We start from the raw sequence: 5,348 nt of genomic DNA, 5'->3' as shown, positions 1-5,348 counted from the left end.
CTGCATGACAGGGTCATAAATTACAGGGAGAGTAGAGCAAATCTTGGCAGCAGATCACAGCTACTGGAGATGAGAGCTGTGGCAGACACATGAGGAGAGAAGCAAAGGAAGACTAATATTTAAGAGGAAGGCAGAAATTTTACTACTAGACTTTGTTCCACTGAAATGAGACCATTTCTGACCTTGGTTTCTTTGGGAGCAGGCTCAGTCTCCTAATTTCTGTTTAATGTTTTTCTTTTTGTCTCAACTCTCAGGGAAGGATTGATGCTTTAAGACCATTAGAAATTCTTCCATCTTTATAGAAAAGCCGAAGTGAAAACCATAAAGTGGCACTGATTTTGAAACAGGCCAGAACAATCTCACAAAATTGCTCTCAATACATACTGTCCATGCCCATCTCCAAATCCATGGACTGCAGCTATATCCCTAAATTTGTGTGTCAGCCTTCACAGGATGTGGGCCTAAATATTCCTTTCACATCCAGTGTCCGTCACAAACTCTAAGCACCATTACTGTGTAAAATTAATTTTTTTTTCTTTGAAGTTTCATACACTTATAACATTCTCATAAGTGTGTTTGAAAACTGTGGTGTGACTTTAAGATATGCTTGGAAAACCATCAAACAATTACAAATATGCACACCAAAAAAATCTGTGCTTGGATGAGGTAATCCACAAGAGGGTTTCCAGTTGGCCTTTTGAAAACCAAGTATTTTATATATAAATGTCAACATTAATTAAAAATCAACACAGAACAGGAAGTAAAAACTCATAATGCTGTATTGGTTATGATCTGAATATACTGATTAGGTATTTCTAAGAGTTTATTCCTCCTCTTGGAAGCAGTCAAGCTTTTTAAAAGAAATAAACAGATATGCACCCACTGGAGGATGCAGCCCACCAGATGACTTCATACTGAAACAAACACGTGGAGAAGAATTTTCAAAGACATTGTGGGTCCTTGCACAGTGCCTGGTTATTAATGAAAATGGAGCATCCTAATCCTTTTGGCATCTAGAAAAATCCCTCCCATGATTTAAGCCTATTGGCCAAAGCCCCTCCCTGGAGAGCTGTGTAGGTTCATCCCATGAATCAGTGAGACCTCATGAGTTAATATTTATGTGCTTATGCTCTTAGTTAGTTTTTCTGAGTGGTGCTAAATGGCTTTTTAGATCCAGTTCTCAGATACACAAAATGTGCTTTCCAATGCTGCTGGTTGCAGCCAAGCTGCAGGAGGAAAGAGGAAATGGCCTGAGCTTAATCCATCCTCAGGACAATCTTAAAATGATTAATTTGTGGCTGTCCTCGAGTGCCACACAGCAGGTTTCAATGCTACTGAGTTGTTCCAGAAATCTGTTTATTTATTGGTGCTGCATACATTACTGCCTCTTTTTATGGATGGCAGAGAATACCACAGCATCCCAGGCACACTTAATGCCTTGCTGGTGGGGTGCACACTTGGAAACATTTTGCAAGTCACAACACTTTAAATCAGGGGTCATACAGAGATAAAATACATTTTAAAACTCTGCCCCATGGTGTGTTCAGTGCTGTGCACACCATTTGTTTCTTTGAGTGCACAGGAACACTGCAGACATGCCTCAGCTAAGGGTGACTGCTTAATCTTTAAGTCTTTTCAGGTGAAATTCTCTCCTAAATGGTAGAATATAGATAAACTGAAACACATTCACCTCCATGGAAGGTGACACTTCCTGGTGTTCAAATGCCACACTAGATATCAGTCACTGATTTGTTTTGCCTTATTGAAAGAAGAAACTTCCTTTACAAAACTGATTTTTGATATTGATTTTAAGTCCAAGCATACCTTATGGGTGTTGTGACCTGGGAATTTTTAATTTAGATTCATACTCAAATTGGTATTGATGTGTCTACTAAATATAAATTCAGTCTAAATGAACAAATTACATAGTGTTTATTGAGTGGGAACTAGAAGACATGGCCTTGTAAACTGGTGCCAGAGGAACCAAGACCAGGGAGAGGTCACAAACATCATCTGTGAGTGATGCCTTTCCAAATATAAAAGGTTTTTTGTAGGGAAAAGGCTCAGCAAATGTCCATAACTGTCTAAAAAGGACCAGAAATCAGTCTTCAGTCTTTCCTGCTGCAAAGGAATCTGAATGAGGCTGCAAGCAACCTCTGAATCCTGCAAAGAAAAAAGGAAACTTTTCACCTGTCACCATTTGCAAGTTGCCAGAGGCAGTGGAAGTATAAATACAATAACTCACTGCAGTAGCAAGAGCTTTGCAGTGAACTGCCCTGTCACCCTAATGCCCTGTGTTAGATTATAAGGGTATGCTGTGCATGATGAATGCTTCTGGTGTAAAATATTACAGGGAGAACATTTTTTATCTCTCCCCCTCCTCAATGTCTACCAACTGTGTTTGCATCTAATAAAGTCCAGATGCTTCTTGAAATAAAATTATTGCTACATTGGACCACAAAACTTCTTTTAAAATTAAGGTTGTGACATTTTTAGTAAATGTTCCCTTTTGCTGCAGTGGACTCAGAGCAGGAGGCAGTAACACAGGCAGAAGGTGTTAATTTTATCTGCTAGCTGTGGTGTTATTGCTCTGTGGTGCTCTGGTGGACAGCTTCTAATATGACCTGCATCTAATATCCAAGAAACTTTCCTGAGAACAAGTGGGATTCCTCCTAATCTAGTGTATACTGACTTCTCTGCACCTAAACAACATCTGACAAATATTGTTTTCTGTCTGGATAGCCAGAGGGATTAAACCAGCAGTATGCCTGTGGAAGTTTGGAGGCACACTTCCTAAGGAAGAAATCTAGGATGCTGTGTCAAGGAAGGTTATGAGGCATCCTTGTAATGGCTTGCAACACATTTGTGGCAGAGGGCCAAGCCAGACAAAAAGTGAATTTATAGCAGGTCTATTATGTCTACAGTAATAACCATCTTTTATGCTGGTGGGACAGCCTGTTTTCATTTTGTTTAAAAGACCAAAGGCTCTTATGGGCAAACCTTGGCTTGCACATCTCTGTCTTAATCATCTCTCCTACCACTACGGTGAAATACCTTGAGTCCTTGTGTGTTTTGTATTTTCAGCCATCCCTGTCCCACTCTTCCAGGAATCCTCCCTTGAGCACACCTCTGTTATTGTGCAGATTTTCCCTTATCCAACGTGCGGCATTAAGAAATATCATTCCTTTTCTTAAAGAACTGAAGTACTTGGATTGCAAGAACTGTTCCCCCTGTGTTCCACAGGAATTCACTTGTGGCCAGATACTTCTGGAAGCCTGCTGCCCTTTCTGAAGTAAATGCATCTCTGAGAATCACAGGTCACTTTCCTCTAGGGTCAGGTGCTACATGGAATAATGCTCTTTTCAAGTTTTGAAATTCTTTTCAAATTCAATTTTAAGTCCTTTTCAAGTCAGCAAAATTTGGCAGCTCTCCCTTTTGAAAAACAAAGTTAACAGGGAGAAAATCAGTTTTCAGGTTCATCTTTGCAGGGAAAAAAGTCTTACTGTTGAACAAACTAAATGTATCATTTATGTAAAGTAAAAAGATAAATGCTTCAACTTCAATGTCATAGCAAATATTAGCAATAAATGAAAAAAAAATAGAACAGTTTGGTATCTATTACAATTTCTAGGTATCCTGATACTCACTTGGAAAACAATACTGAGGGGACTCAGGGAGGAAAGATGTCAATGCAAGGATTGTTTCCTGCAAAGGGCTATAAACACAGCTATTTTGGATGTTGTAAGTGGAAATGACATAATGTACAACAAATGAAGGAAAAGATGGAGATCTCTGCTCTGCAGATCCTGATGTCAGCCATTTAGTCTGCTAATGGATCTGTGTGTAAGAAAACTCACACTGGTTTGTTTTCAAGGTAGAAAGAACATTCAGTGTCTCAGGTGTATTTAGATTTATAAAAGTTCACCCTTGGGAACAAATACAGAAGACAAGTTGTGTTTTCAAAATAACCCTTCTGCATTTCAAAAAACAACATACTATTTTCCAAGAACGATCATTTCTGTCTCCAGTTTCATGTATGTTCAGCTTTTCTGGTGAAAGGATGGATGTGAGTCCTTTGCTACAGACAAAACTTGAGCCCATGAATTTCCCTGGGTTTTGACCTTTCACAGTGAACATGTTGGGATTCAAACTCTGAGATCTGGACTACTTTCAAGCCTGGTGCAGAACTCCTTCACTTCTTAAAAGGTCAAGACTTCAGCTATTAATCTGGACTGCAGAGAGGAATTGCATGTAGACCTGGTTACTGCAGGTGCTTGTACTCCTTGAAAGTAAGGTTAGAGGATCCAAAAACTCACATGCTCCAGTCTGGGGTTTGAGCACACCAGAGGTGTAAAGTGGTCCAGAAGATGTTGATCTAACCTGGACTGGAGCACCTCCTGTGGAGGAGATTGCTTCTGTCATCAGGGCTGCACTTTGGAACAGCAGAAAGATTTTCCTAAACCACTAAAGATAAAAACTCTGCTAAATTATCTTCCTTGTGGATGTTCCCCTGCAGCCTCAGAGTGACAGATCTTGATTTCCTTCCTTCCTTCCTTCCTTCCTTCCTTCCTTCCTTCCTTCCTTCCTTCCTTCCTTCCTTCCTTCCTTCCTTCCTTCCTTCCTTCCTTCCTTCCTTCCTTCCTTCCTTCCTTCCTTCCTTCCTTCCTCTCTCTCCTTCTCTTTCTCTTTTCTCATTCTCTTCCTTTCCCTTTCTTTCCTTCTTTCCTTCCTTCTTTCCCCAAATAAAACTCATTTTCATATCTGATCATATTGTATTCCTTTCCTACTGCTCCTTTGTAGACTCTTTACAGTTTGTCCCTAGACATCTTGTTGAAAAAGCTTCAGAATAACACGAGTGGCATCCCAGGCAGAGGATGGGAATCAGCCTCTGAATCTTGCCTACACTATTCTACCACTTTTCTCCCTTCCTACAGCCCAAAGTGAGAATTCTAATTTCTGGGAACAGCATCTCATTGATTTTTACAGTATAGATATAGACTATAGATTGTCTATATCTAGTATAGATATTAATAGTATAGATATAGACTGTAGATAGTCTGAAGTTTTCCTTATCCCTTAATTCCTTGCCTGAGTTCTGCTACTGAAGCACATAAGCTCCCTTTATCACTGAGCATTCTCCACTTGTCTCTATCAGATGTCAAGTTATTGATTCAGAGGTGATGTCAAGGTAATTTGGGATTCTGCCACTCTCCTTGAGAGTTCTCCTTAAGAATTCTTGGAAATTTTGGTGACTTTTGGCCAGATGCAAATGTCCTAGTTATGTTCTATTTATTCTTGACAGGTGTACCAGGGAACAATGTTTTAATGGGAATAATTTAAATTTTTAA

Source organism: Haemorhous mexicanus, chromosome 26, assembly GCF_027477595.1.
Source record: "Haemorhous mexicanus isolate bHaeMex1 chromosome 26, bHaeMex1.pri, whole genome shotgun sequence".
Taxonomy (NCBI): Eukaryota; Metazoa; Chordata; class Aves; order Passeriformes; family Fringillidae; genus Haemorhous; species Haemorhous mexicanus.
The sequence above is the reverse complement of the archived record's forward strand: the minus strand, read 5'-3'. Positions refer to the sequence as shown.